This window comes from Sminthopsis crassicaudata, chromosome 6 (genome assembly GCF_048593235.1).
Source record: "Sminthopsis crassicaudata isolate SCR6 chromosome 6, ASM4859323v1, whole genome shotgun sequence".
Taxonomy (NCBI): Eukaryota; Metazoa; Chordata; class Mammalia; order Dasyuromorphia; family Dasyuridae; genus Sminthopsis; species Sminthopsis crassicaudata.
The window spans coordinates 132,048,634-132,060,707 of record NC_133622.1 but is presented as its reverse complement, the minus strand read 5'-3'; the positions used below and the strand labels follow the sequence as shown (position 1 = coordinate 132,060,707).

Genomic DNA, 12,074 nt, shown 5'->3' with positions numbered 1-12,074 from the left:
ATCCCCAGGATTTACAGGGGAGTTAACCTGAGCAGGAGCATCTGTGGGTTTAGGGAGATGCTTGATTGCATATTCAGAAAGGGCCTTCTGGATTGCCCTCAGTCTTGAAGCAAATCGAGTGACCAGATGCTATTTGGGGTCAACAAGATAATTAGTTGTTAGAAAAGGCTGTCCATAGAAGAGCTCAAATGGACAAAGCTTAATAGCTTCCCTGGGGGCAATTCTGATTTTAAGAAGCCAGATTGGGAGATTTTTAATCCAATCTTCAATTATGAGTCTCAACTCATAATTTAGAGAGGACTCACTTAAGGGTATGATTCATTTTCTCCACCTTCCCTGAGGCTTGGGGTCTCCATGACGTGTGGAGATAGTAAGTAATTTTAAGAGCTTTTGCTACAATTTGGGTCACCTGGGAAATAAAGGCACACCCATTATTGCTCTGTAACGAGGCAGGTAAACCAAAGCGAGGTATAATTTCGTTTAACAGGCAAAATTTGGATACCTCGTGGGCTTTCTCAGTCCTGCAAGGAAATGCTTCTACCCAGTTAGTAAATGTGTCCACGAACACTAGAAGCAACCTGAAACCTCTAGGGGGGGGGGGGGCATATGCGTGAAATCTAGTTGCCAGTCCTCGCCAGGGTAAGTGCCTTTCCTCTGAATTGGCTTCAGGAGAGGTGGGAGCTTTAACAGCTCCCCTCAGGATTCATTTGGGCACAAATTGGACAGGCCTGGCAGACTTGCCTGATTGTTTCCCCCAGTTTATGGCCAGTGAAAACGAGTTTCAACCAAGGATTGGAGGGCACTCCTCCCCAGATGAGTAGCCTGGTGCAGAGCAGAAATCAGTTTCTACTGATTTGCCTCTGGAACAAAGAAGTGCTCTGTATTATGATTTTAAAGAAAAGTTCGGATTCGCTCCTATAAATGATGCTCTCAAGCTCAGTTAAAAAATAAAAGTAAAAAGTTTTAATCAAATAAGACAAGGTACAGAATTTAGATTTACACAAAAAACCAAACAGAAATAAGAACAGTTAACAACATGACAATTATAGCAGATAGAGGAAGAGAATACATCACCAATTCAAGGAAACCTCAAAAATTTAAATGGCTGGGAGCCCCGTTTCAACTTCAATCAACTTGAATTGTGTAAAGATTTTTCCAGGCAAAGTGTCCTCCTCGTGGCTGAAGCTTGACGGCTGATATAGAACACTAGCCTTTTATATGTTTTTTTTAGACAAAGAAGACCCTTAGTCAAGAAGTTTGGCACGTATACATGTGCAGAGTACGTGACAATCTGGTATGTTGATTCATTCCATATTGTCTATACCTTGAAGTGTTTCCTTATCAATTGTATATGCTCGGGGAGGAAGCCACCCAGCCCTAAGCATACACATTCCCAGGGATGGCTAGTTCCTGGTACCTATTGTCAAGGACATATAGAGTTCATGGAACAGTCAAATTCCCATAATTTAGAAGCTCAGGCCTGTTAGATTTGAGTGAGCTTACAATTCTAATATGAAATCTTAATTTCTTATTCATTTGGCCTTAAGATCACGAAAATAATAAGAGGACTGAGCTAATGGGGTAAAATTAGAATAAATTGTTTTCATCTTCCGATACATTTAACAATTACACATACAGTATTACAAAAAGAACAATAAAAATAATATGGTTATGGCTAAACTATTAAAATAAATGGTAGTGCTACCTGATCTAAGTAAGAAGCCATACCAATGATGATTAGTATCTGATGTCACTAAATGAGAGGCCTCGATAAGTTGTCCTGCAGCTATATGAGTCTGTATTCGATGTTCATTTAACGCGCGCTAATTAGACTCTAACAGTTTCTTCATAACTAAAGACTTGTTCAGGATATCGATAAGAGGTTGTAGTGACAGGGAGACATGGGGTAAAGGAAGAAGCTTGGGTACCCAGGTTATTAGAAGCTATACATATATGTTGCGAAGATACCTCATATATCATGGAGAAGTTATTCACAGGATACAATGTTAAATCACACAAATTGGATGAATGTGATAGAAGGGAGGGTTCCATCTGCTGAATCATCATCCCACAAACAATCCCCCTATCAGTTGCAGTACAGACAAAGTGTGGGTTACATTATTCAAATCTATGTAGTTTCCATATATATGAGGTAAAGCAAAGTGATTAGGTAAGACAAAAGGTAACACATGAAAGTGACACATAACAGCCCATATCTTAATTTGATAATACACAATAGTTCCAGTACACCAAAGAGAAGTACACATAGTATTTTCAGGTCATTGTTTTTTCCATGCTTCTGGTAAATTAAACATATGATCCCACATTGCAACAATCTCTGAGCATTTTCTTTTTGTATCAAGGTATACATATTTTGTAAAGAGCATTTGGGCCAATTAAGTAATTTACTAATATTTCCAGTAAAACCCAAACTAGTAATAATACTCTCATTAAAAATCTGTAGAAATTGGCCTTGATATTTTAAAGTATTTTGGTGGGGTAGGATCGTCGTGAGCAACCATGGAGCATTTACAGTCAAAGCTTGAGAAACATCTTGCCCAGCACTGCGCAGTCTGCTGGCCAAGGCCTCAAGATCTATAGAATTAACTATACCCAAACCAGTTCCAGCACCACCAAATAGGGTATCATACCAGGTTCTTTTTCTTTCTAACACAATTCATCAGAGGAGGAAAAGTTACATTATTGGTACAAGTTTTTAGGAACTCTTATGATTGATGGAGGATGTTTTGTAGGAGGGGGAGGTGTCAGTAGTAGATATTTTATCTAATAGTGAGGCTTCAATACTGCTATCAAGATTTTACATGCACAGTTCATCAGTTGCTTTTCAATGTTTGTCTCAGCTTGTTCTCTGCATTCAGTTGGGAAGTCCATACCCTCGCAGTCCACCAGTCCCTTAATTATGGTATGCTGAGTCCACCCTCTTTCCTGTGCAGCACTGCTGTATCTGGATCTGGGTCAGTCCTTTCCAGCTCAGGGTCAGCTTGTCCTCCTTCCATATCCGAACCAGGACCCCATCTCCAAGCTAGAACTCATGCACTGTTGAAATCCTAAGGGAGGAGTCTGAGCAATAAGCCTGTTTAGTTGTAAAGTTTTCAGATGTTACAGTAAAGATATAATATATTTTCTTAAAAACAAATCCTTGGTTTCAAATATTGGATAGAAGGAAGAATTTTGAATCCCTTTTGGATAAGGGTGACCATACAATAATTCATAAAATGACAATTCCACATCTCTTCAGGGATTTTGTTTTAATTCTTAATAAGGCAAGGGGAAGGCACTTGGTCCAGGGCAATTGTGTCTCTATGCCAATTCAGTCAGTTGCTGTTTAATTTCCTTATCCATCCTTTCCACTTTACCTGATGAGGGAGGATGCTATGGGGTGTGTAAGTCCTATCATATATCTAGAGCTTGGGCCACAGATTGGAAGATCTTAGCTGTGAAACAGGTGCCTTGGCCTAAATCTGCCTGCTCCACCATCCCATACCCTGGAATGATTTGCTCAAGAAGTACTTTTACAATTACTGTGGCTGTTGCCCAGGCAAGGGGAATGGCCTCCACCCATAAGGTCAGATGGTCCACTACGACCAACAAGTATTTGAGATGCCCCACTGACAGCAGCTTGGTAAAGTCCACCTGTATGCTTTGGAAAGGCCTGATACCAGGGGCCTTCTTCCTTTTAGACTTATCATTGGGCCGCCCTATTCATCCTCTGACAAATAGGACGCCCACTGACCAGTTGCCTGCCAGTGCCACAATCCTAGTCAGCACCACATCACACAGGTCTCAGACATCCTAATGACTGCCCTGATGTAAATGTTGGGGTACATGTCTCATACCTGCTATGGTCAGTACCTCTCTGCCATTAGGGAGGAGCCAGTGACCTCTTTATCCTCCTCAGCGCCAAGGCTTTAGACTTCCTACTTCTCTTCTAGGGTAAGGGAAAGTGGAGGCACTGAAGGCAGAAATGCCAAAATTAACACCATCATCTCCTCTGTACTTACAGATTCCTCTTCTCCAGGCCGCTTTGTCTCCTCATCTGCAAAGCAGTTTCTCCTTATCTCAAATGAATTTCCTCTTTGGTGCCCCTGCACATGAATCATTGCAACGTTCTTAGGTAACATAAGATTAGTCAAAATTTCAGAGACCAATGCCCTGTGTTCCAATCCCTTTCCTTTACTGTTTACCATTCCCCTTTCTTCCCCAAATATATGAACAATTCCCCAAACATATTTTGAATCAGTCCTTCAAGCAATTTTAGGGCTTGATTTACTGCATATAATTCACAAATTTTGAGTTGACCACTCTTTTGACAAGAATCCAGCTTGAACCAGAGTCAAATCTTCCCCATTAACAATAGCATAACCATTTTTCCTTTTCCCATTAACTATTTGTGAGGAACCATCTATGAACTATTCAGTGCCTTTCAACAAAGGGACCTCCTACAAATCTTCCCTAATCTTAGTTTGGTAATCAATCACATTTGGACAATCATGTTCAAGGGACACATGTTCCCCAGGGGAAGCAGATAAGAACATGGCTGGATTAAAGTTATGGTCTGGTGAGAGTGCCAAATCATCTCTTTCCAATAATATTAGTTCATATTTTAAAATCCTTGAATCAGTTAGCCACCTCCTGGCCCCTTTGATTCAGAATTGATTGAACCTGGTGCAGGACACTCACTATTAAACTACCCCCAAAGGTTAATTTCTGACTTTTCTTCTACCAAAAGTGCTGTGGCTGCCCTCCCCTTAATTGTGATAATACTCCTAAAGCCACATTGTTTACTGTATTTACATATAAAAGAAAAGCCTTTTTCAAAGATGGCAAAAGTAAAACAGGGGCTGACATTTCAAAACTTTGTTCCCCTTTTGAATCCTATTGAACTATATCAGGCTTCCCTTCCAACAAATGAGTTAATAAATGCTTAGTTAATAATGCATATTCACCAATCCAGGTTCTACAATACCCCACCAATCCTAGAGATCTCTGGAGACTCTTTTTCGTTCTAGACTTAGTAATTTGAAGAATCCCCTCCACCTATACAGAATCTAGTTTCTCTTTCCCTAAGCTTATAAAATGGCCTAAATATTTTCCTCACCTTTTACAAATTGCAATTTGTCTTAAGAAATTCTCAGTCCCTGTGCTCCTAAATAATTTAACAAACTGATAGTGACCCGGACAAGGTCACTCTTTTTCTTCCTGTCACAAAAAGATCATCTACATTTTGTAAGACTTTTAACAATAAGAAATTTATCCCAGAATGTTCACACAATTCTTATATACCAAAGTAGATGTTTCATAAGTTCAACATTGTACCAATTATTTTGCTTTTAAAATACCCAATACACAGAAAAATCCCAGACTACATATTGCCATAACAAAATATCTTCAAAAGGACAAAGGCAAAAACTATTATACTTGGAGTCCCTTCAAATAATTGGCATCAATACAATTAATTAAAACTTCTATTTTCACATAAAAGAATCTGAAAAGTTCTTAAAAACATCAATTAAACATTTTTAAAAAAATAAATAGCCTTTTCAGACTATATATCACATTTCTGATCATATTCTTTAAACACAAAAACCATTATGTATTTTAGAAACAAATGTTCACTCAATTAACATCTTGTAAGAGAGCAGCTTGACCCTTTATCAGTTTGCTTTCTTCAACCAAAAACAGCTGCAGCTTCCTACTGCTGCTCTCCCCCTGCAAAAAACACATTCTGTCTTAGAGTCATCTCTCTGTGACTCCCCTTTCCAACCAGTTCCTTCTTTTCCCCACTGATTTCTTCTTGAAATCATTTGCTCTCACTAATCAATCCTTCTTAAATCACTTTCATTCTCCTGTCCCATCTCTCTGTTTCTCTCCTCCCAATGCTTACTTACTTAAACCTAACACTTCCAAACCAATAACTCTTCTGATTTCATTGAAACTATTAATTGCTTTTGTAAATCAATCTCCCTTGTCCCTTTTCTTTAATCACCTTTTTTTTTAAACTTTAAACTTCAAGATTCATAACCCATAATGATAAAAAATTACCCAATGTTTCAGAAGCAAACCAAATAGTTTTTTCTTTTTTTTTTTTTTTCTTTCTTCTGCCTGAGTGCTTCAAGGCCACTAGTAAGAAGCTTCCCAGGTGGTATTAAGCATATAAGATTGTATTGCCTTTACTCCTCTTTAGCAGACTTTGAAAATCTGCTTTTCAGAGAAAACTTCCCTACCAGTTTAAAATAGTCAAGTTTTTTTCTTTTGTTTTACTTACAAATTGGTACAACAGGTTAAAAAGTTTAAAATCACAAACAATTTTTAAGACCAATACATTTTTGAACCACTCTGAAAGAATTACTATTCTGAATGAATTCCAGTTTCCACAATTCAGCCTGATAGTTTTCTAAGCCTGTAACACAGAGGCTGAATTCTTATCTTATGAGCTTGCTAACTTTTAACACAGAACAAAAAATTCAAAGCAGACAAACATACACAGACAGACACAGAGATCTATTTTTCTTAAAGAGAGGCATTTATGCAGCGAATCCTGCCGACTACATGTATTATGATTTTAAAGAAAAGTTCGGATTCGCTCCTATAAATGATGCTCTCAAGCTCAGTTAAAAAATAAAAGTAAAAAGTTTTAATCAAAGAAGACAAGGTACAAACAATTTAGATTTACACAAAAGAACAAATAGAAATAAGAACAATTAACAACATGGTCTGAGGGAGAAAATGTGTATCCCCTTTGTTCTGCGAGAGCTTTCTCCTGTGTGCTATAGGAAGGAGTAAAAGACTCAGCTGGGGAATTAAAGGTGTCAACAGGGGCGTAAGGGCAGCTGTTTTAGCAGCTGCATCTGCCAGCCTATTTCCCTTAGCCTGAAGTCACTCTCCCTTGTGGTGCCCTCTGCAAAATATAACAGAGACCTCCTTGGGTTCATGGACAGCTTGTAATAGACATAGAATTTCTCCCGAGTGTTTAATGGGAGAATTCCTTGCTGTTAACAAGCCCCTTTCTTTCCAAATAGCTCCATGAGCATGCAAAACATGAAAAACATATTTGGAATCAGTGTAAATATTGACTCTCATCCCCTTCCCCAGTTCTAAAGTCCTGGTTAATGCTATAAGTTCGGATTTCTGTGCCGAGGTGCCAGTAGGCAATGGCTTAGCTTCCAGGGTGTTATAAAGAGATACCACTGCATAACCCGCCTTTCTCTCCCCATCCTTGAGGAAATTAGACCCATCTGTGAAATATTCCTCCTCTGGGTTATCAAGAGGAATTTCCTTCAAGTCAGCTCTGCTAGAGTATACAGAATCTATAATTTCCTTGAAATTATGGACAATCTCTCCAGATTGAGAGATGTCAGGGAGGAGGGTGGCAGGATTTAGGGTGTGGCAAATTCGAAGAGTCAGGTCAGGGGTATCTAGCAGGAGAGCCTGGTATTTAGTAAGTCTCTCACTTGAGAGCCACTGATGGCCTTTGGATTCTAGAATGCTTTGGACCCTGTGGGGGGTTAAAACCTCTAATGGCGACCCCAAGGTCAGTTTAGAGGCTTCCTTTATTAAGAGGGTGGTCGAAGCTACTGCTCTAAGGCAGGAAGGCCATCCTAGAGAAACTGAGTCCAGCTTCTTTGAAAAATAGGCCACTGGCCTGGGATCTGGTCCCAGAGATTGAGTAAGGACTCCCAAAGCCTGCCCAGCCTTTCATCTACATACAGAGTGAAAGGTTTCTGTAAATCAGGCAGGGCAAGAGCAGGGACAGAGCTTAACTTAGCCTTCAAGATTTTAAAAGCATTGGCCTACTCAGGTCCCCATTCGAGAGGGAGATTATCGGGACCTTGAATAGAATCATAGAGGGGTTTAGCAATAATCCCAAAGTTTGGAATCCAGATTCTACAGAAGCCTGCCAAAGCTAAGAAGATTCTCAGCTGTTTCTTAGAAACAGGAGGGGGGATACTTAGAATAGCCTGCTTCCTCTCCTCAGTTAGAGAGTGAGAGGTGGGGGTGAGATTGTGACCCAAATATTTGACAGATTGGCAGGCAATGTGAGCTTTAGATAGAGAGACCCTGTAACCTCTTGAAGCTAAGAAATTCAAGGTCTTTACAGTCGCTGCCAGAGACTCCTCCCTAGTAGGGCTACAGAGCAAGATATCATCCACATATTGAATAAGGCTGCTGCCGGGCAGCTCAAGATCTCTCAAATCTTTAGCTAAGGCTTGCCTGAATAGATGTGGACTGTCTCGTAAATTGCCCAGTTTAATTGACCAGGAAGTCCACCTGGCTTTGCCCATTCAAAGGCAAAGAGAAATTGGCAGACCTCCTGCAGAGGAATACAAAAGAAAGCATCTTTTAAGTCCAGGGTGGTGAACCATTTAGTATTTCCTGGAATTTGTGTAAATATAGTGTGGGGATTAGGTGCTATGGGATGGATTGGGATAACTGCTTCATTAATTGCCCTTAAATCATGTACCATACGATAATCCCCGTTCCTTTCTTAACAGGAAGGATAGGAGTGATTGGCAGTGGACCAGAAGTTTAAACTTAAGAAACTTCTCAATCAAAGGTTGTAACCCAATCCTGTCTTCCTGCTTAATTGGATACTGCTGTCTATGTGGGAACACAGTAGAATCCTGTAGCTTAATGAGGGCTGGTGTAACAAGAGTTGCCCTTCTGGGAATGCCCTGATCCCAGACGGAAGAGTCTATGTCCTCCCAGATTTCATAAGGAACATGGGAAGGTCTCAGAAGGAGCACAAATATATCACTTGGAGATTTGAGCAGAGAGAATTGGGTTCCCAGCTTTTCCATTAAATCCTGGCCCAATAGAGAAGTGGGACAGGAAGGAATCATTAAAAAGGAGTGTGGAAACAGCAAATCTCCCTATCTACAAGGTAAAGGAAAAGTTTCAAAGCACCTCTGGAGGTTCCCTTCAATCCCTATTACTTTACCGGGGGAGGGGCGCGTTGGACCAGAATAGGATAACAGAACTGAAAAAGAGGCCCCAGTATCAAATAGAAAATTAATGTGCTTACCTGCCACGTCTAGAGTCACCCTGGCTTCAGCTGCGCTGATAGAGAAAGGGGGGGGGGCCTCGCCAAACCCCGGGCCCTGTCATTCCAAGTCCTGAGAGGACTGGAGGGTGAGGCTTGAGGCAGTAGCTCTACCCCTTTCTGGGCAGTCCCTTTTCTAGTGTCCTTCCTTGTAGCATTTAGGACAAAGACCTGGAGGCTTTTTCTGGGGGCATGTTCTCTCCCAGTGACCCTGTCTCTTGCATCTAAAGCACAAATGGGTCTGATCTCTAGAAATGGCAGCCACTAAAAGCTGAGCCTGTTCTTTATTTCTGGCTCTGGCCCTGCAATCCTTTTCCATTGCTGCTGCTTGGTCTCTATTATTAAACACCCCAAAAGCAACTTCTAATAATTGAGTCATGGGGGTTTGAGGCCCTAGGGCCAATTTTTGTAGCTTCCTTCTGATATCTGGGGCAGACTGGTTAATAAAATGCATGCTAAGAACTGTGGCACCCTCCTGAGAAGTGGGGTCCAGATTAGTGTATTTTCTCAGGGCCTCTTCCAATCAACTTTGGAAGAGGGTGGGATTTTCCTCAGCTGTTTGAAGTGATCTCCCTGAGCTTGTCATAATTGACTTGCTTTTTGATTCCTTTCCTCATGCCCTCAATGAGGCAGCTTAGTAGGTGGTCTCTCCTCTCTCTATCCCTGCTTCCCTCCTGATAGTTCCATGCAGGGGAGGAGGAAGCCATATCGTCCCCGAATTTTTTTTTTTTTTTTTTTTTTTTTTTTTATTGTTTGTCCTTCTTTTTTTTTTTTAATTTTTATTTTATTTTATAATTATAACTTTTTTTTTTTTGACAGTACATATGCATGGGTAATTTTTTACATTATCCCTTGCACTTACTTCTATTCAGATTTTTTCCCTTCCTCCCCCAACCCCCTCCCCCAGATGGCAGGCAGTTTTATATATGTTAAATATATTATAGTATATTCTAGATACAATATATGTGTGTAGAACCGAATTTTTCGTTGCACAGGAAGAATTGGATTCAGAAGGTAAAAATAACAGTTTACACTCATTTCCCAGTGTTCCTTTTCTGGATGTAGCTGATTCTGTCCATTATTAATCAATTGGAATTGGATTAGCTCTTCTCTATGTTGAAGATATCCACTGCCATCAGCATACATCCTCGTACAGTATCTCGTCCCTGAATTTCTGGGCTAAATCCCAGATTCGCCTTTTCTCCTCTATGGTACAAGAAGAGGAGATTATATTAATATCTCCCCAGGAAAGATCATATTGGAGGGTGATGGCTTTGAATTCCTCAATATATTTAGTAAGATCCTTAGAGTATCTGCCCAATTTTTCCTTGATTTGGGAGAGATCTGACATGGAAAAGGGCACTTGTACTCTGAGTATTCCTCCCTGAAGGTTGGCAATTTCCCTCAAGGGGAAGAGATTGGAAGGAGGCTCCTGATCCACAGCTGTAGCAGGATCAGGCTCCGGTGGAGGAGAAGGGGAATTTACAGCTTTAGCCCGAGGAGGGCAAAGGCCTTGAGATTGGCCAGCCTCAAAGGGAGGCTGGAGAGATTGGGTTGAGGAGAAAGGCAGCCCACTTCGTGTATGAGAAGGACTAAGAAGTGGGGATTGGGCATTTCAGAACTCGACTCCCGTGGAGAGGGGAGTCCTATATCTTGGGACCCCGATCCTGTTTCTGATAAGGAGGAGGTTCTGGAGTGCAAGCCTTCTGCTGAGAGCCGGAGGGAGAGTAGAAGCTTCTTGTGCCCCTGAGGGAGTGGAGAAGAAAGGATCGTCTAAAAAGTATTTGACAACTTGTTGAATTCAACCAGGGAAGCTAATTACTCTATATCTTTTCTTACTTGGGGTATCAACTCCCTTTTTGTCATTCTTTCCATCTCCTCTCCTGTTTTCTGTCATGTTATAAATTCTTCCTGTTTGTAGTTGGGGCAAGCTGAATTTATGATGCAAACGCTTGGTATAGCTACATACTTCCTGCTCTATGCAAAGAGAGTAAGTGAACATCCCAAGCACAAATGGGTAATCCCTTTTCCTGCCTGTCCAATTTAGGTCAGTTAGTCTCTGCACCAGGGCAACCTTTTTTCTCATCTTATTCATTGTAGTTCAGATTAAAATGTTCCTAGAACAAGTTCTATTTTACTATTGTTTTACTATTTAATATTCTATGGAGTATTACCCAGGTTGATAAAATATTTGCTTTTAATAATTGAATGAATATACTGGAAGGTAAATGCATTTTCTGTACACTTGCTGAAAGAAAAAAATAGCATATTAAGAATAATATGTACCTTGAATTATTACTAGCTAGAAAGCTCAGTGGATAGAATGTCAGATGTGGAGTAAGAAAGATTCATCTTATTTATGAGTTCAAATCTGGCTTCAGATACTTACTAGCTATGTGATCCAGCTCAAGTCATTTATCCCTGTTAGCCTCAGTTTCCTCATCTGTAAAATGAGCTGGAGAAGGAAATAGTAAATCAATCCAATATCTTTGCCAGGAAAATTCCAAAGGAAATCCAGAAAAGTGAAACATAAGCAAACAAGGGATAAATCATTAACATATGATTTAGATTTCTTTTTTTCTAGGCCTCCACATTTGATTTTTGTTCCACATATTTTGAAGATTATGAGCATTTTCTATTAAAATTCTGTTCAAAATATTTCTCCGTTTTTATGGATCAAGGGGGATAAATGTAAGTAAATAATGTGGAATCTATGATAATGATCTAATTACAATACAGTTTATTGATTGAATTCTCAAGAATATTTTCAGGTCTATATTTGTATCATGGAATCTGTTATTCATTATTTCATGATATACTGATTACATCTGATAAACATTTCTCTCCACTTGGCCATAATCTGCTAGATATTTGCTAGGTATTAGATTTGTATAGCTTCAAATGATATGATACAGTTTCTACCATTTTCTTCCATCTAGATAGTAATAACCTAATCCTGATTTGTTATGATAAATTACTCTTTTTTTTTACAAAAAAAAAATTCACATGATTT

General features: G+C 39.8%; 1 long non-coding RNA gene across 1 annotated transcript; it reads right to left on the bottom strand.

The window, feature by feature from the left end:
- Positions 1 to 940: 940 nt before the first annotated feature.
- LOC141546103 (uncharacterized) lies at positions 941 to 11,833 on the bottom strand. The gene is made up of 2 exons (XR_012483232.1): positions 11,451 to 11,833; positions 941 to 4,106 (listed from the first exon to the last, which is right to left on the bottom strand). It is a non-coding gene; the product is annotated as an uncharacterized LOC141546103 (long non-coding RNA).
- Positions 11,834 to 12,074: the final 241 nt, after the last annotated feature.